The sequence below is a fragment of the Pithys albifrons genome, chromosome 1 (assembly GCF_047495875.1).
Source record: "Pithys albifrons albifrons isolate INPA30051 chromosome 1, PitAlb_v1, whole genome shotgun sequence".
Lineage (NCBI taxonomy): Eukaryota > Metazoa > Chordata > Aves > Passeriformes > Thamnophilidae > Pithys > Pithys albifrons.
Window position 1 is genome coordinate 120,694,445 of NC_092458.1, and position 26,247 is coordinate 120,720,691.

General features: G+C 40.4%; 1 long non-coding RNA gene across 2 annotated transcripts in view; it reads right to left on the bottom strand.

Moving 5' to 3' along the window:
• Nucleotides 1-26,247, bottom strand: part of LOC139676745 (uncharacterized) — a 147,004-nt gene that overhangs the window by 92,937 nt on the left and 27,820 nt on the right. The gene's annotated exons all lie outside the window — the stretch shown is intronic.

The following is a 26,247-nucleotide window of genomic DNA, read 5'->3' on the forward strand; positions in this document are numbered from 1 at the left end:
CAAATATCGTTTCTTTCTGTTTGCCCATGACAGGAAGAGTTAACCACAGGCACACTGCCCCACAATGTACCACAACATGAGCAGGAAGTCAGGTTCAAGCATCCTTTGTACCGTCACTGCACTCACCAGCACCTCTGTGCAATGCCCCTGTGGCCTCTCCTCTTCTCAGTTCATGTTTGGGAGTCAAGTGGGGCACACACATGCTACAGGCATCTGCAGAGCCCTAAGGAGCTCACTCATTTGTCCCCAGCTGTGGCATTTCTGAACTGGAGCATAACCCATATAGACCTTGGCCATGACGGAAATCATTTTTAAAACAGCCTGTATGATAAGGCATTCATAGGAGTGCATGAAGGTCTTACTAAGACCCTGGAGAGCACAGGAGTGACAAAGGCACAGGCAAAAAGCCATTGTATGTAAGCAGGCAACCAGTGTTGGATGTGGGACCACCAGTGTGAGTCTGGGACAGGAGGTCTCTGCAGAGTAGCCCCTGTCAGCTGGGTGTCCTGAGTGGATTTCTGAAAGTTTTTAAGGCAAGATTGGATGAGGCATTTAGAGCCATGGTCTAGTAAGCATGATGGCTGGATCAAAGGTTGGACTTGATGATCTTGGTGGTCTTTTCCAACCTGGTTAATTCTATGATTCTATGATACACAGATGCATTACTAGTAAAACCATTTGTCAATCACCTAATTTTGATTCACAGGCACTAGCACTGGTTGTCCCAGGATGCTGATGTGCTGGAAGGATGCCATCCACAGCACTATGTGTCCCACTGCCAGACAGAAACAGTCACAGAGGGTTCACCCAGAATAGCAAGGCTGTGGACAACAATTAGAGCAGGCCCTGTGGAGGCTGCTGGTCAGGAGCTTCCTTCCTGGGCATCATCTGCAGCTCAGCGCATTGACCCAGAACTTACTCAGACATGAGGTGCTTCTACATCCCCGTGATGCTGTTTCCCCAAAATCAGCAGTGAAGAGCCCAGAGCAGCTGGGCTGTGGTCATGAAGGTCTGCTCTGAGCACCAGCACTTCATCCCAGGAACAGCAACCAAAAGTTTGAACAGGGTTTCATGCCCTTTCATGAGTTGCACACAATGAGCAAAATTTCCTCTGGCATCCCTTACATCCCTACACTGGAGTTCTAAGGCTATCACCAGCCTGGCCTTAAGATCACCTGGACCATCCACTGTTTTTCTCAAATGTGTTTACAATGAAATACCCACTTTTACTTTAGGATTGCTTCAAATGCTAATATGTTCATCTTTATTTCTCCAGAACAAACTATTTGTAATTTCATAGGTTTTCCTTTCTGAACATGCTCTCTGCAAATGGATTAACTTTCAGCCTCAAGTGCTTTTGTGGAAGCATTTCAAAGTGAAGAAACTTTGGAAAAATAAATTTCTGGAGTGCTTCAAGAAACCTGAAAATCACATTAAGTGACTTTGAATTATTGCAATATATTAAAGGACTTAAATGCTTAAAGCTGGAATTTTTAAGGTTTTTCTTAACGTTCAGAGAGAGAAATACATAATAACATGATACACCTTAATGCTTTCACTAGTTCTTTAGTCTCAAATCAAGTTCTCTAAATAATTACAATCCTATGCTTTATTCATGAAAAGTGAAATTCATTCATTTTGCATAAATCCTTACTCATCAATCAGGACAACAAGTAGGATATGAAAGGAAGATAAACTGCATGGTTCAAAATAAGCAGACTAGCAGGCTGATTCAGAGCACTTAAAATTAGGCTCCTGTTCTGAATCATCCTTTAGAGAAGTCTCTCTTTCTCCAGTAAGTATAAGGGAAGTTTAGGAGTTAAGGCTCCTTTGGCTGAAATAAGCCACCATGAATTAGCCCTTTCACTCAGACCATCAGTTTCCCCACAAACCCATAATGTTCTGCTTCTGGATTCTTCTTCTACATAGCTTCACTGGAGGGTTAAGTCATCCCCATTTAGAGAGAATTCTCATTTTCCCAAATGCTTCAATCATCCTTGAAAGATATAAAACACAATCAACAGGAAAAAAAATTGCAAACAAAGGAAAAAGAGAGAAGAGCTGAATAAACAATAAAAATACCACTGCCAAAGGACATTGGCCTTTGTTGTTTGCAGCAGCACAACACTTGGGATTTTTCCCTTGTTCTTACTGCAAAAAAGTAATGAAGAAAAACCTACCTGAAAATATTTATTCATATTTGAAATACTTTAGTTGGACCATATTTACAGTCAATATGTATCCACTTCTACTTGATTGTTTCAGCACCCACATTCTACTGAGCTCTACACTTAACAGTAAAATTCACAGTTTGCACTGCTTGGTGTGCTACAGAAGCCATTCAATCAGAGAATAGAAATGATTTGACCACAAATTTGCAACTGTAAATATTTATTTATATCTAAGCATTTGTAAATGATGTGCAGTACATGAATAATTGCCAAATCAATTCAAAAGGCAAAACTGAATAAATTAATGTATCTATGAATTATTCATGATTTTACCTTTTCATATAGCAAGTTCATTATTTCTCTGTGTAACCAGCAAGCAGCTAATATGTCTGAGTGCATTTAAAATATCGATTAGTCTTCTGGATATACTATTCTGAGCTTCTAATCAACAGAGGATTTCAATAAATATTAAACTTGCATTTGGGGAAAATATGAGAAATCTCAGTTCTAGGGGTAATGCACATTTATTCCAGAGTATAAGGGAAAAGTATCTGCACTTAATCCAAAATGTCAAGAGAATTTTCCATAGTTATTTAGCTCAGATGAATGTAATAATAAAGTGCTCAAGAATTAATTGGCCAGGAACCTTACAGACTGAAAGGACTGAATTTGAAAGATTTGATTGATCTTGGGAAGATCAATCCAAACGACAAACCCTTAAGAATATTCCAACTAGTTACACACTGTGGAGAGAGGCTGTAATTTTCTCCAAAGGTCAGAGAAATCTCACATTTCTTTTGTAAGGAAGAAAAGCCACAAGACACACCTTTTATACCTTGGCAAGCCTGGGAAACCCTGTGAATGGCTTGGAGGCAGGAAATGAGAGCAGCTCCAGGGAGGGTTTGCAGTTTCATTGTGAGGTGGGGCTCAAGGACAGAACAGGGATGTTGGCTTGGCTCCCTCACCCCCACAGCTGGGCATGGGGGTAACCCCACAGCCCCTCACACAGCACAGCCTTTCTGACACCCACGTGCCACAGTCCAGGCACAACATCAGTGCTGGAACTGCCCATGAACCCAACACTTCTCAGAAACTGCCCACACCTGCCTATGACTTTTCCTGGGGACTGTGCATTGTATTCTATTTCTGACTTCAGGCAATGGTTTAGAACAGAAGTGCTGTCACCATCATGGCTAAGCTTCATGAATGAAAATTTGGGAAGGGCTCTTCCCACGTGGGTGTGCCCTTTGAGCCTGCACAGTGGATTTTTTAGGTGAGGCTCCGCGTGCGCAGAACTGACCCCACCCTTTAACTCCTAAGGTTCACCTGCCACAGCTGAGCAAGCTTGGACAGGGACAATGAAGTCCTTGGGACTAGAACCTACAGCCCCCGGTATTCCCAGGAGGTCTCCCATCCAAGTACTAACCGGGGCTGACCCTGCTTAGCTTCGCAGATCTGATGGGATCAGGCGTCAGGGTGACATTTAACTGCAAACAGAAGTGCTGTAGCTCTGTGTGATTTGTGCACTAGTGACTGGAAAAACAAGAGCAATAATCTCTCTGGGAGTCATCTTCACAGTTACTAAGGCACAAACAGCAAGAACAAAATTTGGAGTGACGGCGGTTTGTCAGCTAAGTCAGTCAGAAATGCTTTTAAAGCTTTGCAGAGGCTGAGGCTGTTAATACAGATTTTATATTACATTGTTTTATAGCAATTATTTCCACTTGTTTTCCCATGGTTTGTTTAGTTGTGTATGTGTTTGTATGAAAGAGAGGAGGAAAAAAATCTTGCAGGCACATTTAGCTACAGCTACAGAGCAAGTCCAGTCTCAGATCTTATCTTCAGAGGGAGACGCCACTCTACAGTTAATCCTTGCAGCAACTTCAAAAAGCAGATTGTTGGTGACAGATTCTGGTTTATGAGACCAGATAGTCCAAGCTTACAGGTTACTTTACAGTATGAGGAGGTGTGTACATCTGCTCTGCTTAGAAGCTTCAAGTACTGAGATATTTCCAGATAAGACTGACTTATCTCTGCAAGCAAGGCTGTGAGCAGAGGCTGCAGCACAGAGGGTGTCTGCAGACAGGCAAGATGTAGTAGCTACTAGACTTTGAGTGCTCCATTCAGCTAACCTGCTTCTCCAGGCTTTGCTTAATTTTGGTGATGCACTCAGAGTAGCAAAGGAAACATTTTTCAGTGAGCAGAATTCTACAAGGAGTTGGAAGACATATATCATTACTGTGAGCAACAGAAATCAAGAAGGCATTGAAATTGAAGGTCATGAGGGATTTCAAGGCTGTAATCTAGCCCAGCCTTCCTTTGAAGAGTCAGGACTAAATATTAATAAGTTATGCCTAAAAGAAATTTGTGAAACTCCTAAAGGAAGAGGTAAGTTTTGAGAGGGACCCCAGACTGCCAAGTTAAACTCATTCCACTCATTCACCGTATAGGCTGTTCTGCCTCTGCTGAAATCCACCTTAAATTTCCAAAGCATTATACCAAGCTTTGAGAAGCTAAAATGAATAGCTAAACTGTTGACAATTTGTGCAATACACAGTACACAGGGAAGAAGCTTTTTCTCTTTCTGTGTGTACCAGCTAAAGACTTACGTAGAGATAAGGGTAGCTCTGGGAAACAAAGGAAGTTGTCTGTATTTCTTGTTTTTAAAGAAAGAGAAAATCAGAGTATATGCAAGACCATTAATAGCTGGTTCACACTGCTGTTAATAAAGTACAGAATTCAGAAGAATTCAACAAGCTAATCATGTATTTATCAATCTGTATCAATCAAGTCAGTTGGATTGATGCAGCCACAAAAAATTATCTTTCTCTGTGTGGGTTTCCTTCGACTCCTCTAGACTGTAAGAGTCCTAAGAAGACTCTCTGGATGTTTCTGCAACATCTTGTCTGTCTCCACTGGACAGTTCACTCTCACAGAGTAAGTTCAAGGAGACAAGGCACTCCATGCCATGCCTGGGTTTTATGAGTTCTTACACAGGTCCTGTATCAAATAATTCAGAACAAATTTGGAGATATCTTTTAAGCTGACTGCCATAAGCCAAACTTCCTAGCTGAATACATCACTTTACTCAGAGCTAGCTGTAATGAATGAGTTAGCTTTGTAAAATTAAGTGGAGCAGCTATGCAAAGGATGAATGGCCATCAGAACCTAAATGAGACATTTATCACAGAATTACTGGTAAAGAACTTCCAAGACTACCAAGTTATTTAAAACTCAACTTCAGCCTAGGGTGACATTTCCATTTATTGCAATACCATGTTGCTGACTAAAACACAGCGTTGTTCCACTCTGATGTCTAAATCTTCCTCTGCCATACTGCTGCATAGCTGACACTATCCACTTGGCATTTGTATTCCCCTTCGTAAATGTCACAGTTGGTACATTGAACATGCTTTTGTTTATTCACCTATTCATCTCTGTGACAAATTCTCTATTCGTCTCTCTGTCTGACCAAGTTCACTTTGAACTCTGATCATGTCCTTCGGAAGATCTCGCAACACCACCAAATGAAGTGTCAAATTTTAAAAGCATATCTTCTATCAGTCAAATCGTTTGTAAAAGAAAGGTGGGTTTGCATCACATTGTACATCAGAAGTAGCATAAGTTGTCTTAAAATCCTTCTAGCTTGACAGCACTGACTGTCTCTGAGAATAACTTGTAGTCATTTGTGAAACTGGCTGACAGTGATTATCATTTGGCATTCCCATGACTGAACTAAAAACCCCATCACATATGGAGTGCAGACCAGCTGAATTTTTCATAGAGTCTGGAGACCATTCAGGGCAGGAATGTGAGGAATCTCCTGACTGAACTTGATTTGTGAATGTGTTTGAATTTGCAAATCCCCATTTTAAAAAATGGACTACATTCTGTCATCACTGGCTAAGGGAAGAGCTCACTCATGGCAAGTGTGGAGAACGGCCAGAGCCAAATGTTTTGCAAGTTCAATAGAAGAGGAAACAGAGAAAATATTCATCTGTATACTCCAAACTTTAAAAGCCCTGTACAACCACAGAAATAAGACTTTCAATCACTGTTAATGTATGTTAATGACCAACCACATATGTGGCATCAGTGCAGACACTTCATTAGGTTCTTCCAGTGAAGAACATTTTATCCAGGTGCTTTTGCCAGGGGGAATAATCACAGTGCAGGCTTTTCCCTCCACGTCTTCAGTGTAAGCAGCAAGGGGGAAATGTGAGCTCCAGATAAGCATTTGAAAAGCATGAATATTTCTGAAAGCTGTTTTAAGCTTCACTTTTGTTCAAGGGTGAAGTACAGCACAGCAAATCTCTGGAGTACTTCCTCATTTTGTTCAGGCTGAGTTTGGCAATACAAGATTTCTGGAAACCTGCAGTTCCTGATGAATACCAGGAAGATTTTCAAGTTTTCTAACACATGTGTATTAATTTGGTTCAGTCCAAGTTTGGGAGAAAATTTCTAGATACAAGAGGAACAGTTGCAGCTGTCACACACTAATTTTCCCACTGGAATGTCCAACACCATGGGTTAATCCAGGTTCTTTCTGGTCCCATTGGTATAGTGGTCCATCTCCTCTCTTGTGTGGGGTGGACAATCAAAGTTTTCTCACTGCATAGCTGTCAAAATTGAGAATATTTCTCAATTTTTCCAAAGGTGCTTCTTCTGCACACTCTGCTGTGCCTCCTGCCTTCCTTGTTTTTCCCCTTCGCAACATGTGCATTGGGGTATCCTAATTTTATAATCTGTCCTCTCCTTATAGTCCCACCTTTTTACTTCACATTTGTTGTTTCTTGCCCAAAAATTTCCAGGTTGTGCTCCCACAGGAAAGACAGAATGATCAATAAGCCCTGAGTATCTTAAAAAGAGCAAATAACTGCCAAAGAGAGATCTATTGAAGAAAGCATTCCTCTGATTTATCACCCCACTCCCTCATTCCTATTGCTTACTCCTACTACTGAGGCTATATGGAGCCAGTAATCCCTACAAAGAAAGAGTTTGACCTTTATGTTTCCCAATAAAGGCTGTAGCAAGCTTTGGTGCAATATCACCAGATTCCTTTAAATAGATTATCTTATCCCTACAGACACAACACAAGAACCCAAACCACAATTAAAGGGTTTTCTGCTGCAGGTAGATGGTTACTTAATAATGGGAGCATGCACATCAATAACTGAGTCAAAGCTGAGAATATTTGATTAACTATTAAATTTTAGAATTAGTGGAAAACAGTTTCAGAATCACAAAAAAATCACAACACTGATTTGAGAAGGAATCAGAACAAGAGGCTTGCTATCACCATGGCTACAACTAATGTGGACTCAGGATTTAACAAAAACCTTGGAACTTCGAACTTACACCATTGGACAGCCTAGCTTACTTGTTATTAATAATATTTTAATATGCTCTACTTATAAATTAAACTATAATCAGTGTACAAAGCAAATCTTGCCTTGCTTTTTGCAGGAATACCAGAATCATGGAAGCATTCATCATTAGTTACTTCACTTTTTTGCTTGTGTACTGCCTGTGACATCAGCAAAATGGAACACAACAACGAGGAAAGTTGATAGTGATGTTTCAAATTCAAGATAATCATGAGATCTTTGGAATATTTTTAAAGTAAGTATTACTTTCTTGTGTTCCTATCAAGCCTGAATGTCAACCAAGTCACTGCTCTGCTTTAACACAAACACTGATCATTGATTGCATTATGACCCAGATTCTAAAAGACATTATAGACATTTTACTCCCAGAGATTTTGGTGGGCTTTAGGTATTTGAATGCCTTTAATAATGTGGATTCCTGACTTCAGTTTACTGTCAGTGATGGATCAAATATAGTGGAATGATGATGGGTATTTGGTCTTGTTCCAGCCTCAGCACTCTTCACGACTATTATCATTTTTCCTTCACTGACACCTTCAGAGTCTTGTGGAAAATCTCAGCTGCAAAAGCTAATGCAGCTACAGAAAGACAGTACTAATTGCAGAGAGCAGGCACAGCAGAAAAGGGGGCAGGAATGATTTTCACTGGTGCCTTCATCTAAACTTTCTTTTAAAATGGCACAAAACACCCAGAACTGTATCAGACTGAACTAAATATGCACTCAGCCCAGCACTGTGGCTTGGACAGTGACCACATGCCTAGAGAAAGGTATAAGGACAAGGTAAAGACAACATGGCTTTACTCCAACACACTTGGCCAGTATTCAGCAATTTCTTAAACCAAAAGTAGTTTTGCTGATACTTCTTGACAAGATCTTCTTCTGTGATGTCTCTAACTGCTTTCTGAGCACTGAATTAACATTGTGCCCTGTGACAGGGAATGTCATACTTCATCATGATGTGGAGTGCAGCTCCTTACAAAAGAGTGTGCTTAAATGATGCTTCTACTTTCTTCATATTGATGGTGACCTCAACTCCAATATTATTTTGCATAACCTGATGTAAATAGGAACACTTAGTAATCACACATCACAAACATAGACAGTTCATAGAGTCATAGAATGTGTGGAAGGGACCTTTAAAGATCATCCAGTCCAACCCCTTTCCTATCCTCTTTCAGGTGCCTTCCAATTCAGACAACTGGAATCGAGGGCTGAGTCCATCTGCTCAGATGTGTTCAGACAATTGCAAGCAATTGTAGCCCAGAAGCCACGGTAGCTACATTTGTTCAGCATAGTGTTACAGATGAAAAATCTTTTTCTGCTTCCTTTTCTCCCAATAAAATTTCACCTGGAACACAAAAATAACCTTCCGGATAACAGAAATTGGTACATTGCCACAAAATGTTTCCACTTCAGCAAGCTAGTATTTCTGGCAAAAAACCAAACTCAAACCTATTTAGTGAGGAATTTTTAAGTAGCTGTAATGAAATACTTAACTAGGCTCCCCAGGCCTTGCTCATGGTTCACTATATGTACTGATCTCTTCCTGATGGCATTTAGCTTAGTTTTGTATCTCTGAAAAATAAACAGGAGGGTTTGCCAGTGCCTTCGGTGAGAACAGATTGAGGCTATAAAGAAGTCAGACAATTTCCTTCTGGAAACCGGTAGCTTTCTGTTAATAGAGGAATCCAGAGGAAGAGAAAGCAGCATGACCTGTGGAAACATTTCATTATCTCAAAACATCCAGGCTTTTGAAAAGGAGGACGAGTAATTAAAATGAAGAGATTGGAAAAAAAAACCCCAACCTATCTCTGAGTGTGCAGCCCTGGAAGCAGCTTCTGTGGACCAGGAGAGGAAGGCAGGGAAATGACAGTGGGCACTGAGCCACTAAAGTCCTTTCAGAGGTGGGTAAGAGAGGACTGAGTTGCACTCTCTGCCTTGTGTCCATCAGGATCAGTGTCCAACATCACCTTAGTTCATACACACTGAGTGACATGCATTTTCTAGGGAGAGTCTGATGAGGAAATGAGAAAAGAATTATTTTCTGAAGTCCTCTGCATCCCTTTTCAATGAAATAAGCAAGCAAGAAACCTCGAATTGCTGAATGTTGGATGCATCAAGTCCAGAATTGATGGTACAGCTTTTTGCAACTCTTTTCTAGTTTCGTTTTAGACTAAAAATACATTATGGCATTTCCTAAAAGGTTTCACCAATGCTTCTAGTGCACTAGGAAGCAAGTAATTCTCTTTATCCTGACACAAAAAAGTCTCAGTTCTTCATTAACCTTTTTACAGGATGTGATCTCCTGTAGTTCTGCAGAAGAGACATTGCCTAGCTGGGGTGTTCTTGTTTCCTGTTATTTCATAGCTCTACAGGGAAATAACTGGTGGTTTCAAAGAAAAAGAAAGGAAGTAAAAATGGCAAGGGAACAACTGAAGCATCTCTATTATTTTTCTACACTTGGTCATCTCTAGAATGCTGTGCCATTGCCTCATATTTCAAGAAACCTAGGGGGAAATCAAGCAATTCACACCTAGTCCTCTATTAGATTATAGCTGAATCAGATGGTATTTAAAGTCCATTATAGATAGAGTAGGATCACATGTACACAAACATCCTTGTCATTTTTGCAGCAACTCTGCTCTGTTTGATGGGGACCAAGAGCTTATGAATGCAATCAGAGCAGGAGAACAGCAAGATGTCCCTACAACATCACAGAGCTCCAGACAGGGCCAGCTGATCTCACACCAGGGCAGATCTGCTAACCCTGAGCAGCCCCTTCTCCTCACAGATCTTCACCTTGCCTCCCATGTCAACACTTCAGGAGCCCATGAAAAGAGTTCAGGCCTGTCAAGCCCTTCCATTCAGCCTGTGAACTGCACATAGAACAGGCAGGTGCTGCCTTTCACCTGCTTCTTGTCTTATCCTCTTTCTTCTTATCTCTTCCACGAAGCGCCTTCACCACCTATTGAGATCCCCTTATTCAGCTACAATGGGATCTCAGTTCATCTTCAGAACCTCACTTGTCCTCCCAGGAACACTTTATTATCAGCCTACCATGAGTCTGATTCCCAGAGACATACCCATGGCCAGGACCTCGGGCAGAGGTGGCTCCTTCATGTCACTCCCAACCTCATCCTCAGCTATCCACTCATCCCAGCAGCTCACAGTCACTTGGCTTCTTCCCTTCAGCATCCAAAGTAGTTTCATAAGGCAGTTTGGGAATTATTTGTAGAAAGAAATCGCTCATGGTTGACACCTGAATGATGGTACTGTGTGTTGTTCCCCAAGCCAGTTAGTGGCTGTAAACAGCTGTATAAAGTGAGGAAGGTGACAGAGGCCAGGCGACTTGTCCCTGTCTGAGCTACATATCTGGACAATCAGCCAGAGTTTGCCACATATCTTTAATTTGCACACGAAGGTATTTTACCCCATAACTTAAAGCAAATAGACCAAATACCTTAAAGCACCATAAACAACCTTACCACTAATGTGATTTATAACTTTTTTTTCACACACTCAAATATTTATAAAATGTATAGCAGTCATAAAAAACCCAACAATTTTCCAAAATGTAACTGCACATGCAACTTCCAAAAAGTGCTCCACCACTTTCTTACAGCCTTTAGGAATGGGAGTGCAGGGAGGATGATTACAGGCATCCAGCAGAGCTGTCCCTTGCTCTGTAGCTCTCACCCAGGGCAGGCTGACTGGACACGCAGCAACCTGAGCAAGGAGCTGGTGGATAAATCACAACAGAATCCAACCCAAACATTTCAGACTATTCTGTATAGCTGTAGTACATTCCTCCTGTCTAGCTCCACTCTTCTAATCTTTTATGGCAGGACTTTGCCTTATATTATAAACATCTTTTTACCGTCCACAGGCAAAGGTAGCAGTGGATAAATGTTTGATTTCCTCTCTAGCCAATGGGCAGCTGCTGCCTAGGAAGTGATAAATGAAATGATAAAGCTTATTCAGTCTTATTGTATATCATGAGAAGAGTCATATATCAAAGCTGAATTCTGAGGTTCCCAATATGAATGATTTACTTGATTTTATATCTTTCTTGATCACAAAAGGAACCCCCAAGAACTTAAATCTTACCAAGCTCTTCATTTTATTGACATCCTCTGGCATTGTGTGATTTTTGTATAAATAAAAATATAACGCCTTGGTAAAAGGCCATAGATGTTGTCTTAAAATCACAAAGAGCATGTGGAGCCCAATTCCAGAAGCAAGAGTAAGAATATTTTTCAAAAGGGAACCCTTGAGGGTTTTTTTGACTGAACACACATATAAAACTGAATATTTCTTGGTACATTTTGAATACCACTTAAAAAGTATGTTTAAAAAAAAAGAAGTAAGCAACCAAACTCCTCATCCTTTGCATATACTTTTAATGAAAGCAGTATATCATCCTGGTTCTTCCCTAATGTTGTTTTTGATAAATGGAAATAACTCCTGCTAACGGGCACAACTGAAAATTAACTGTTCAAGTTCAAATGTTTACTAAGTGTTCTAAGAACAGACCATAAAATGGGTAAAAAAAGAGAACTAATTAGTTTATTTGTCTCCTAAAACTAAACTAACAAGCAAAAGCCTTTAAAGAACACCGGCCAGAAATACTGATATCAAAGGAAAAGACTGCTCATAATCATGGATTCTTTTGCAATGATTTATTCCATATTTTATTGCACAATTTAAAAAGAGAATTGCAGCAATTGGAGTCCTTACACTACTACAAGAGATTAAAAGATTTTCTTATCAGACAATTCAGAATTGTGATGATTCACACCTTCATTATTTCTTGAAACACTCCAGCTTCCTCCACAAGGTACAGCAAAGGTTTTGCATGACTACATCCCTTAAACTAAACAGTGCTCGTGTCATTTTCCCACGGTGCTCAGAACAAGCTAAGGGTGAAAGAGTAACCCTTTTAAGCCAGTTAAACAACCGTCATTATTTTAAAATAAATGAAGAGGAGCCCGGTTATTTACGACTATGTGCTCATGTTTTATGCATGCCTTACCTTGGAGACATTCGATAGCCCCTCCAGAACACTTTGTTAGCTGTGGTCATCAACACTTGGTTGGTAAGGAGGTCACACTGGCCTATTTGCACTGAAAATGTGGAGATTTGAAGACATGGAATAGTAACAGAATACATGGAAAGACACTGGAAAATTATTTTTGCTGACAAGGTTTGCACGCAAGCATAAAACCTGGGTCAGGGAGAGTCACTTCAGTTGAAAGTACATGCCAGTACTTCTCACTGCCAGGTTAAATTAAGGATATGCCCAGCCGTGCTGTGCAGGCTGGAAAACCGGAATGAGAATGAGCTACTTGCAAGCAATTACTTAAAATCAGCAAAGAGGATCCACCATACTTGCAGAGGGCATTGTGAGATGGCCCAACCAAACATTAGCACAGATCAGACTGCTCTTCATGTCTGCAAAAAAAGATGGAAAGACAGACCCAGATAGAAGGCAAGTACCTGGAACTAAGGCAGCAGGTCCAGGGAAGACTTTTCTGGTTTGCATAGATTTTTCTGGTGTAAGAGAGACCTGAGCAGCTGTGCTTGAAAACCAGCTGTACCCAAATGTCTTGTTCTACACAACTGTTCCACGGAGTCCTCATATGAAATTTTGTCTTTGCTCTGTAACAGGTATATTTATTCTCTGTCTTTCACCAGGAGCATCAGTGCTGCCTTGGTAAAATTGGGTAAGGGTACTGATTCAGCCTTGCAAAGGGTGATGGGACACTGTGTAACAAGTCCTGATTTCAGGACTGTGTGTTTTAACTCTGCATTTCACCCATTATTAACTTCAAATTAAGACCCCAAAGAAGCTGAGGAAGAAACATCTCTTTTCTTTTGTAATATCTCCCATGAAGCAGTTCTGAGTAGAATTTCATGTGATAGTGGCAGCCACACACAACATGCCAAGGCTGATGCCCAGGCTCAGAGATGTCATGCTTTCTTCTGCATACATTCTTGCAGCAGGAAAGGTGAAAGGTCTCCCTACGCCCTACAACACATGCACAAGCTTCATTCAAGAGGTTGCAGTTGTCTTTTGAACATAAAATGTACTCAACTACACATAAATCAGCATCCTCTGGTACTTTTCCTACTGTAATCTCATTAAGTTCTGTGGTTTAGCAAGGCTTGGAGTCCAGCAAACCAAAAACACATCTCTGTATGGCCTTCTGTCCTGAAAAGTCCTAAAAGGGCCCTACAGTGACTTTCCAATCTCCATTTAAATGTTCTTTTTAACATAGAGTTTCATGGGTGAGATATTTAAGAGAATGTGACCCCCATAGCCCATTTAGCTTTGTGGACAGTGTATTGTGCTTGAGTCTCTCATCCATTCATGCACTTGTATTACCTCATAAAGGTATTTTTTAGAAATAAAACATGAATAGGGAGATTTTTTTTTTCTTTCACCTTAGTGATTAGCTGGAGATTAGAATTCAATTGAACAGTTTAGTTAAATATGGGTTTGTGTGTGTTGATATGGCTCCCCATTGTCACAGCAGGTATGAGATGTTTGGCAGTTTCCCAGCTTGGCTCTCCAGTGGGGGTTTGCAGCAATGCAAAAAGCAGTGTCCCACCTCTCAGTTAAATAAAATGAAATGTTTCTCAGAAAATACTTATTGAAATCTTGCCAGCATTAAGAGAGAGAAATTTGCATGAAACTATTATTGTTTGTTCCAAAGATTTAATTTTTTTTATATAAATGTCTGGTTTCACTGGATTATTTAGATATAGTTGGGGTTTGTTCCCGTTCAAGCTAGCTCTGAGGAAACAATATTAGAAGAAGAAATAATTAGGGAAACCAACAGTCAGCTGCTTTCTCTGAAGAATATTGGGCAGATGACAAACCCACTACAACATTTGGCACACTATTTATGGGCAGAAAATTTTAATAGAGAAATGACACTCTGCAAATCATGCAGAAGTTGTCTGAAAGTTTTTCCAACTAAAACTGAAGAACCATAATGACAGACACACAAAAACGAAGAAACTTCTGTGCTTTCTCCTTGTCACGATGGTAACCCACAGTCTTCCTAGTGTGAGATATCTCTTTTTCTGAGCAGTGACAACATTCATAAGTGATACTTTAAATGAGATAGATCTTTGAAATAATATTTTCCAGGCTAGTTTGTCATTACCAATAAAAAACTTATGATTTGAACAAAATGTGTAATTTGAGAGCTTTCCCCCAACCACAATGTTATAAATCTTTTGGTCTTTTAACTCTCAAAAACACAAAAAATGCTCTCAGAAATATTTCCAGCTGCTCAGGTCATGCTCAGCTGTGCTGATAGCAGAGCACAGCAAACACATTTAGTACATTAAGTCTTGATTACTTGGCAAAATTGAAGAGTCAAACAAACTCTAACATCTCATTCATCAGAAAACTGCACAGTTATGGTAGGTCCTGAAGTATGACAGCAACAGTATTTGCAGAAACACAAGTAGGGACAAAAACACCCAAACCAGTTGCCTCTGTCCCCCATGAAGCAACCAGCACATGGTGCAGAGGGGCAGTAGGTGCAGGTGTGGTGAATGCTCCAGCACCCACCTCAGCAGAGCAGGCATCCCTCATTTCCTCATGTCCTGTGTGATCTCTGCTTTGCCCCGGGAGTCTGACCTTGTGCTTATGCAAGCAGGAGCAGAAAAGACATCTCCATTTCAGCAATCCCAGGTCAAACTCTAAAAGCATGTGATGAAGGAAATGCATTTGCACCTACACAGCTCTGCAGCCCGTTGAAGCCATGTTTCCAAAAGATATGGATCACATGCTGGTGTAGAGTTACAAATGCTGCACCAAGAGATCCTTTCTGCCAACATCTAAGCAATGGCAAGGAAGCACAACGGTGCAGGTTCAGCTCTATGTCCTGCCAGAAACCTGACTTCACACACTTGTCTCCTCCATGACCTGACTAACCTAGCAAGTGACAGCCTTGTTATAAATACCCAAGAATCATGAGGTGGTCACTTTCCCACTGTCACAGCTAATTAACTTCTAGGAATAACTATGGGAACTATTTTATTTCACCATCCCAAACATGGCCCTGCAGTGACTGTGTGCATCTGCCCTGCCTGAGAAAAAACACCTCCCTGCTGAACACCAGGGCAGTGGGGATGTGCTGCGTGCCCAAGGCTCTGTAATTGGCTAGAAGCAGCACAAAGATTTACAGCACAATCTTCAATCACTTGTACATGGTGGCACTTGTGGACAGAGGAGAGATAGCAGAGTTCATCTGTGTAAAACCTTTGAAAAGTGCGTGCTTACCTTAAAAAAAAAATGGATATATAAACTGTCATTTCTGTTTAGAAAAATCTAGGCATAACCTCATAATTAGGAACAGCTAAATTGCCTGCTCTTTAGTCAACAGCACAAGGAGAAATTTATTTCATTTAATAAACTGCTCATAATGATTACTGTTTGTTTGCTTCCTAAATCTCAAAGTAATCATGTACTGCAAGTGAAAGATGCTAGTGAGGAGGTTTGTCTCCCAGAATTAAATGATAAAAAAATCTCTTCAGTTTTCCCATTTGAGGGTGTTTTTTCCTCACAACCCTTTACCACTGACCTGTGAGCCTCCTGCCAGCTCCTGGCCAAAAAGAGGGACCTTGACTTATGGAGTGGAGGGCTGCCAACAACATGAAAGCAACACCTCTATCTTGGGGACACCAGAAAGCTGTAAACTGGCTGGATATAGAGCAGCAATTGTTTCATAATAATTGTCTGCCATACCTGCATCCTGTTCCTGTTCCAGGAGTTTACAATGGATCAATGTACCCAAAGTGTTTATATCCAGATCAACCTGTGGCAACACAGTTTAAAAGACCTTTTCTTTCCCTCAGCTGGACTGCCCCCACCCCCGCAAAAAAAAAAAAAAAGCCTCCCCATAAGGAATTTGTTCTCCTCTCAGAAAAGGATTACAAAAAAGGAATGATCTCTTTCTCATTCTGCCCATGCACAAGTGCTGGAGCTCAGAGAGGATGGCACAGGTACGAGTGGCAGCAGGGAGGCCATAAAATTCATGATTTCCCTTTTGCAGTAACTTTTGTAGCTGCATGGTGACTTTCCAGACAGCTTTCCAGGAACTGCCAGCTGGAATGCCAATGTGGAGAAGCCATGCTTTGCATAGAGACATATGTGTGCTCACATACATACACAAAGCCCCTGAACTCACTGAAGGAAAGGTTTTAACCAAGCAGCAGGATAAGGAAGGTGTGGAAATTACCTTAATGCAAAGCCCTTGTGAAGATCAGCCCCTTCGATTTCCCCACAGTAGCAAGGTGATCCCACCCACAGCTGGGACAAATGCTATTGCTTTCACTTCGCTATCTGGTGGAAAAAACGATTTTAAATTCATAGACAGAAAAAAAATGACAGAGCTGAGAGGTTGAAGTTAGAGTGAGCCAAGAGTAGGAAGGGCTGCACATTGTATCCTAGAAACAGCTTTCAGCTCCTCGGTCCTTTTTAGTTATTCATTGTAGAAAGAAGGATGGAAGAACTGGTGCAGATACAGTAGATATCAGCTGAATTTTTGCCAAGTGGTCATTAATCCCTAAAATTTCAATCTTATTTTCATTAAAATTTAGTAGCAGAGACATGCTCTGAACTATAGAAACATAAGTGAGTTTGAGCTTCAGGAATGTGTTTATGTGTACATGGGTGGGAAAAACAAAAGCTGGATGGGGTAGCCTGAAGGATTCCCTCACCTATAGTCCCAATAAATAAGGCTACACAAATGATGAAGTTATATCATGTGTTTTTTATCTGTAGTTTTACACCAAGAAAACCCATATGTGAAAGACTGAACACTTAATGGTCTAAGGAAACATCTATAGCCAGATGAGGATGGTTTTCTCCAAAGAAAAAATTGGATTTTTTTCCTCATTATGGAAGAGAATCTAGTCCTACAAGAAGAAGCATTTTGCACTGGAAAGTTAAACAAAGCTGAGTGTGAATACAGAAAAAGATTTAAAAGCAATCTTGGAATGTTAAGCAGATGCTGGTTAAGAGGTAGACATGCCTGAAAAAATATCCAGCCTCTCCTTGTAAATCTACCTTCCAAAACATGTATCAAGCTTATAATGGAGCAAAAGTTCTGCATATCCTTAACGAAATCTCAAGTGACAAGGAATTCACCCATTTTCAGATTTCTCTCCCTTTTGGAACCAAGTCAAGATTGCTTGGGTGAGAGGAGTTAGCATGTTCTGCAACCTTATATCACATCCAGTGAAGAGACAGTGATTAAAAACACACCTTTGACTTTGAGTTTAGCTTTATTGAAGGCTAAACCTTCAAACAGAGATTCCAGTATGTAGGAAGGGAGGAAAATCTAATTGGGGAAAAGGAGAAGCATGTAGCTTGCAAATTCAGAATTATTCCATCAAAGATAACTAGATCATCTTTTTCATAGGAGGAATTAGAAGTGACAGATGGTCTTGCTGCTGAACCAAAGGTGTAGAAGTCCTGAGATTCAATCTGCATTCCTGGCTCTGAAATAGATTTCCTGTACAAAATATTGCAAAAACCTCAACATTTCAGTAATGTCAAGCTTCTGCAGGCTTCCTCTGAAACACCTAAAACCTGATTTTTAGAAAAGCGGTCTGCAAGCCCCAGTTTAAGTTCAGTGGGAAGGACAAACACAAAGGCGCTGTGAAAAGACAGTTTTTTATCTCAGACTGGGTAACAAAAGCTGAAAATTTAAAAATGTAAAAGCACTGCCAAATCTTGAAAACTCTGACCAACAGTCTTGCTGAGTGGTGGTTTTCCCATCTGTGAAACAGAGACACTCTCCCATTTATCCTCTTTCAATATTCCTGTGTGACCACAGGTCAATATGACCCCAGACAGAGCAGCAGAACAGAGGTAAAACTGGTAACAACACCTATAGGTAAGACACTTTTACATTTCCAATTACATAAGTCTGCCTTCGATTAAATCTCACCAACTTCCCTCACATGAACTGAAATTGCCTATTATGGTGCTGAATTGCATTAAGCATTGAATTTGAATTTTATTTTTCTATGCAGATATATTTTTAGCTTATACATTCCACTCGTTTCTGAAAATGGTAAATTGACTTCACTTTTTCTCTAACATTAGAATAAATACCACCATAAAACTAAAACTCTCCAGCAACTCTATGCTTTTGACCAGAAATTAAAAGTTCAGTGAAGATGTGGGTAAAACCAGTGCTGGTATTTACAGCCCATGTGAAAAATCTGCTCAGGTTCTGCTGTACAAGACTCTGAGGTCCCAAAATACTCCCACAGACTCAGAGCTGACAGGGCTCTGAGCAGAGTGTCCCTGCTCCTGACATCCTCCAGCCAGCTGAGGATGCTGCAGCATCAAGCAGAGGAGTTGAAGCTGAAAGTGCTTTCTGATGCACTCTGGTTGCTCTCAAGGAGGAGTAGGAGAACTGCAGGAGACATGTAGAAGGACCTAAGAAGAGGATTAGGGAGTGAGGGGCTGAGGGGGAGCATCCCAAACCACAGAATGGGCAAATGGAAAGCTTCAATAAGGATGGGAAGGTCTATACATTGGAGGCAGCAATTGGTACAAGAGAAGGTGTGACATGAGCCAGCTGAGGAAAGGTGGTACTAGGAAGAAAGTAAAAAACTAGACTGAAGCCAGTGCTTCTCCATCTCTGTCATCATCATCATCAGTCATCATCATCATCACCATCATCAGACTGTGAAGCACAAAAAAACCCCCATGGGCTTCTACACTGTGTTCCCAAATAACCCTATGGCTGCTCAGTCCTTTCTCCTGATTGGTAAAGATCTCTATTTTGCATCTACATTCTAAAGCTGTTAGCAGAACATGAAGGCACAAATCGAGCTCCAGATGATGGATTGTGTTTTATTATTTTACTGCATTTTAAAATTGAGCACATTTTTTTTGAAAAAGACATAGTTGTGAAATCAAGAGCTGTATGAATTTAGTCTATGTAGGACTAAAGGTTCTTGTGCAGATTTAATCTGACATCTCAAATGTGTATTTTGACAGTCTTCATTCTTTAGGTATCTGAAAGTTACATATTCTCACACAATCATTTATGTTGAAAAAATTTTTTTTCAACTTCATATGGTTTTTTTCTCCATTTTTTAGTGTAAAGATTTTGCACAAATGACATACAACTTTGCCAAGACATATTTCATAAAAACGAGTTTTGCTGCTGGACCCCTTCTCTGCCACCTTCAAAAATAGCCAATCACTGTCATATTTTTGCTAATTCCAAAGCAAAAATAAAAACCTAGAACAAAATTTCTTTTTTAATTATTTTTGCAACATTAAAATATATTTTCTTTCTCTTAGTGTAATTATTTGGAAACAATGCTCTTTGTAAGAAGAGTCAAAAAATACAAGGCAAATGAATGGAAAATAATAGTTTCATGTCTCTTCATGATACTATGTTAGATTGTCAGAGAGAAGCTGAGCATTTGCTGCCCTCAAGTGGTGTCCTACTTTTTTCTTCCTACAGGTATTCATAACGATGCTTCATCCTTTTTACAGCTTAAGTTCAGGGCTGCTATTTTTGAAAGAAAATGGAAAACTTGGAGCAAAGAGAATTCAGCTTTCATTCAGAAAACACGGGATTTAAAATATATATGTATTTCTCTGTAAATACTAAATAGATCTTTGATAAACTTGCATTTGGATATGCTTCATCCCTGAATTGTAGAAAAGAAAGATGCTGACAATCACAACCACACAAAATGTGGACTCCAAAAGAACCCAAATACTGCTGATTTTGTGGCTTTGATTTTAGAACAGCCAAAATGAAATATGGTCTGAGAAAAATGTTCTTGCTTAAAAAGGCCATTTCTAAACTGTAATGGGGAAAAATTGAGTTTGCCATATCTTTATAGAAGATCATGTTGAATTATTGACAATGGGCTAAAAATGAGTCAGGGAAAATGGGATTCCTATCACACTTCAAAAGTGGATTATAACTGACTCACGAGCTAATTCAGCTGCAGCTCAAAGACAGCTGGATCAGATTCTAACTGAGCTGAAATGAGCAATAGGAATTGTATTTTCATAGTGCATTATGTGAGAAAATACACTCTTTCCAAAGGTATTCCAAACAGAAACCTTCTGTAACAATCCAACAGAAACCTTCTGTAATAATCCAAATGCCTTATTACAATCTTCACCTGTTTTTCCAAACCAGCACCAATTCCTATTGACTGAGGAGCAATTAAGAGCTCCCTGTGCTGGAGCTTGTTTCAGTCACGCTCTGAATCCAGGAGTGTTAAGGAACTGCAGAACTACCCTATTTATCAGGCTATTAAAATGTGTCATCAGAGTACTCAGAGGCCAAAAGTGCCAGGTCCCATGGTGGTATGTCATACAGGCACAAAGCAAACAGATGGTGCCTCAAAGATAATACACTCTTGGTTACAAGAAGATGCAACAATCAGACATAATACAAAACTGGGGAATAGGAACAGGACAAAATGAGTGAGGAGAGCAAATTCTGCTTGGTTGCCTCTGTATTTATGTAATAAAACACATCTGCATATTAACATGAAATAACAGCTCTGGATGTGTTCCTGTTTTCCTGCCTCTCCAATTTTGTCCTAATGTCCCTGCCCTTCTGACATGTGTTGCAATCCTGTGGTGAAACCAGTCATTTTCTGAATTGTCTGAAAATAGCAGGTAGGCATGTCATGAAATGACTAAACACCCATCATTTAGGACTGATTCCAAAGGAGATGTGGTATTGCACATTAAAAAAAATAAAATCAAAACCAAAAAAAACCAACAACAACAAAATGAAAAGGAAAAAGTACAGTAAACAATGAAGAGTTTCTATTTACTTCTAAGATCTTACATACCCTGAACTAGGAAAACTGCATCCTTCTGGCCTATTGCCTGGACAAGCCCTGTTCCTGCCCCTCAGTGCTGCTGGGAGCCTGGCTGGTGCCAAGGCAATGCCAGGGAGGTGTCTCTGCTGTTCTGGAGAACCAGCAGGAGATGCAGAGCCTGACACAATGAGCAGAACACACAGAGCAAAACGTTTCCTTAGCGTGTGACTGTGCTGCCAGTGCTGCAAGCTGAGAGCCTCAGCTGCCCTCTCACCTGACTTACCCCTCAAAGCCCAGATTTAACCCTGGTGTTTGGCTTGTCGGCTTTTTGCAGAGCTCCCTTTCCTTTCACTTTGTGCAGCCACACCATCTTTCGTACTTATTCTTCAAGCCATGCAAGAACACACGTCCAGGCACAGAACACGCCTGTCTTCACAACTGACAAAATCAAAAGTTGCAGCAATTACACTTTGGAAAGTTGCCGGGAGTGCCATTTTCCAGATATTTCATTTGCCTGAAGAGAAGTGTAGCACACTAAAACTGCAACAGAAAAGCCCACCACGTTTTACAATGGGACAACTCTGAGGAATTTCATGGAGGAACAAATTGGGAAAGCTGAAGGGTTTGACAGAATGCTTATAATTCCAGTCATTTTGTGACAACAATCAAACATTTATCCTAAATAAAAGTAAAAATTTAATAAGAGTTTAAAATACTCTATTTTAACTCCAATACTTTATGTCCCTATGATAGATTTTAAGATTATATAACTTGTCAAGTAACATAGTCCTTATCTTCGTCACACCACACCTGGTTTTCTCTTCTAGCAGATGTCATGTGAGTATCAAAACATATGTATCAGGAAAAGAACCTAAAATGCCATCAGTTAAAGATCAGCATAGTTGACTCTCCTAAACTGGAAAAAAGGCAATCTGTCTCCAGAGATACTTTCTTGCAAAGCAGCCCTCAGGATTAGCAATGTATAAGGACAGTGCTCATGGGGATGTCTGTATCACCCTACTCTGTATCTGACCCCCAAAAAATATTCATTCAAAGAGAGGAGTAATCACAAGCTTTAGTTCCTTGAAAATTACTTATAAGTGAAATATAGAATGTCTTATTGTAGATGAAGGAGAAAATAGAGATTTCCTTCTGGTCTTATCCACATTAAGCACTTGTCATCCAGCACAAGAAACAGAATACACACAAAAATTCTGATCCTTTACTGAGGAACATTTTCCTTCCTAAATCCTTCAGTTCCTAGTTCAGGCATCGGCAATGCTGCCACCCTGGACATCTTCACACTGTGACGTCAGCATTGCATGGCACTCACTGCTTTGCATTCCTGCTCCTGTTTTTACCATCACAGCACCATTAGTTCATTCCTGTGTTGCTTCAGCCTTTCTTCTGTTTTAGCAAGGAAAGAGCAGGGCAGACTCTATGCATCAGGGCCCTTAAATTTTTCCTGTTATATTGTAAAACTGCAAACCCCTAAACCGAACAGTTTGATGGAAAAGGCCAAGAAACCAGCACATGTGTGTGCTTAAATGGAGAGCCAGTAGTACCTGCAGCATCTCTGAAAATAATTTCCCTGGAAAGGAGTGAATGTAATTTCAGAGACTGTGGTTCTTTTATTATTTCCTAATAAATGTATGAGAAACTCAGCACCAGAGGTCAGCCAGGCAGAACACACACCAGGGCAGAATTTATGATTAAACAGGCAAACAAAGCAGCACTTACATTTCTGAGTCTACAAACCTGCTCAAGCACCAGAGCAAGAGTGACAACAATAAAACCCATAAACAAACCTATTCACAAGAAGCAGAGCAAAGTGGAGCTTTTGCTGTCTTATTGGGAAGAAAAGACACAGAAGACACATGCTCTTGTCCACACAGTGCCAACCATGAACTGCCATGACTCCTGTGACAGAACAGGGCTGTAGAGAAGCCTTGAACTAGAAGTTAAGCAGCAAAATATGAGCTGCATGATAATGTCATTGACTCAAGAACTCACACACCAGCACATAATTTGGAGTTCCTTATTTAAAGACACACTTGTGGTTCACTTTTTCCAGACAACAGGAGAGGTTCTAGTTTGAAAGCAGGGCAGCTGAGATCCAACCCAAGCAAAGGCATGCCGACAGCAAGAGGAAATAAATTTGCAGGAAAAAATCACACTCTGCAGAGACACTTGCACAGAACAAGGTAAAGGACCATCAGCTGAGAGTGGAGGCATCACAGTACAAAGCACCATCTGTATAAGGCAATACAATAACTCAGGTAAAAAATACCCTGCCCAGGAGCAAGAGGGACAAGGAATCTGAATGACCTCCTCTAGCCAAGAGAGGCTGAGCAAAGATAAAACAGGAGGGTGTCATCCTAAAATAACTATAACTTACTTCCTGGAGGGTTTTCTTAACTTAGCACTCCTGGGCTGTGTTCTCTTCCTAGGGGTATATGGAGGAAGTAAGCCCTGGATCTGCAATGCCAGGATTTTGTTCCCCACCAGAGGCAGTCCCAGGTACAATTAATTACCAAGACCCAGCACCAGACAAGCCCCAGATGCAAACACCTCCCTAGAGCAAAGGGCCTAAGCCCCAGGACACGGTAGAAAAATGGGAAACTTGGGTCCAGCTGAGAATATTAGCAGGCACACAATGGAAAAACCTCCAGGTGAGTCTGCAGCAACACACAGGTGACAGCAGGCAGCCACAGCAATGGGTAGAAGTGAGGGCAACTGGAAAATGGAAACGATCCACCTTGATCACACAGACAGGCAGTCCATGGAAAATGCCAAAGTCAGGGAAAGGCAGGCCAGCTACTCTGCAGTCAAAAGAAACAAAATGCATCTGCAGCATGAGAGTTCTGCTGAAGGTGTGTCCTAAATGAAATCACAGCTGATTTCCCCACCAGAAGGAAGAAAAGAGGCAATCAAAAGTCTCCATGTGGGAAAGAAAAGGAACATTTAAAAGTGCATGACTGAGTGAAAATTCACATTCCTCGAGTCAACACTGTGCCCAAATATCAGGCAAAAAGTGGCAAAGGAAAGTCCAGAGCATCATGAAAAGCAGGAAGGTGATTTAAGATGTATAGTTCTACTTTTTTCTTGTCTTTATTTAAATATTGAATCTTACAGTTTAATAGTTTAATTATGGAAAGTAACAGTGGTTCTGGATAAGACAGTGAATGAGGACCTTACTTCAATTTCTTATCTCTTCTACTGTCTTTTAGCACAACGTTGGCAAATTACTTTCTTCTCTGCACCACTATTTCACCTCCTAAATTTAGCTATTCTTGCATACTTAGATAAGAGAACTTATTGTGAGTTTTTACAGTGCCTGGTACAATGGGCTTTGACCCTACCTTAACCCTCTAGGTGCTACTAAATTTGAAAATGCTCACTTACACATTTTACAATGCCTGAATAAATCCAGTACTGCAGATGGAGCCTCATATTAATGTAGAAAAATTAGGTTGTTTTACTAAAGAAAGGTTATTTGGCAACCAGGCAGAACTAGCCAGCTGATGTGTCAGAACACCACAATATGGTGTCTATCATGGCTACATACACTAAAATGGTTATTACATATTTAGCAGAAAAACCAGAAGTCAATGTCTTTTCCTGCTTCAGCCACCATGAGGGTAATGATATGGCAAAATGTGTTTGATTAAGGGTTAGTTTGATATTAGTACTCAATTGCTTCCAGAATTGTTAACTTGATCATGGCAATAATATAACCCATGTATTGCTGAAGGTACATGAAGATTTCCACTTACAAAACGTGATGTCCACAATCTGTTTTGAGTGCAGAATGGAAACTGTTGATTTGAGCTGGTAATGTCTGAGTTGTAAGGAGGATGAGGAAATTCATATTCCTGCTGGGCCAAGGGAACCTCTGGAGGTGACAGAAATATGCACTTTGCCAGTGGCTGCTGCTGTTTCAGGTTGTGGTGGATTTCCTGTGACTTCCTGCAGGAGTGAGACCCCAAAGTGCTTTTTGAAACAGGGATCTAATCACTTTAAAGCTAAATGCTCTTAAAATCTAAGTTTGTGTAAATCTTGGCCCAAGTCTTAATATATATAGAGAGATATATAGGTATAGATATATATTCCTGTCAGTGCTAATTACTAATTTTCCACATAATTGTAGGAGAGAAAGTGCTAAGTATGAAAAAGGGAGAGATAGGAAGGCAGCAGGGCTGAAGGCAGAGGGATCCACATGTTCCATCTGAAAGCAGAGTGGGTGGTACTTCCACAGCTTCACTCATTGGTCTTGGGGGAGACCTTCTACATAAAGATGTGCAGTAGCACTTCAAAATACCACCATGGAAGACAGGAAACAAATATATAAAACAGGTAACTGGAAACCAGATGAAAAGTCAATATGAAAATACAGTATGTCTGTGGTCTCCACTGTTTCTTTTCCTCTTACCTATCTGTGACACGAAGTAAACCAATTTACAGTTCAATCTGATCATTATTAAAGAAAATCAACAGAAGTCCTGGTCTTAAAAAAAAGTTACCATCTATATAAATTCATCCACTGTGAAGTACCTTACTCTTACTTTACTTTGGAGTTCCTTTGTCTCTGATAAATAGTTATTGATTCAAGACATGCTCTATTCTTTCACACCTTTCCTGTATCACAGGGTTGGTGAAGAAAGAGGGGCAAGTGATAGGGCTAATGAACTGCAGCACGTCAGTGAGACCCCTTGATATGGCAGAAAGGGTATTTTCAGCTATGGTCCAATAACCAGAAATAAAAGGGGGATTTCTGGCATTGTGGATACCATTTCAAACCACTGTTACATTTATTTAAAAAAAGAAAAAAAATCAACCACGCAAA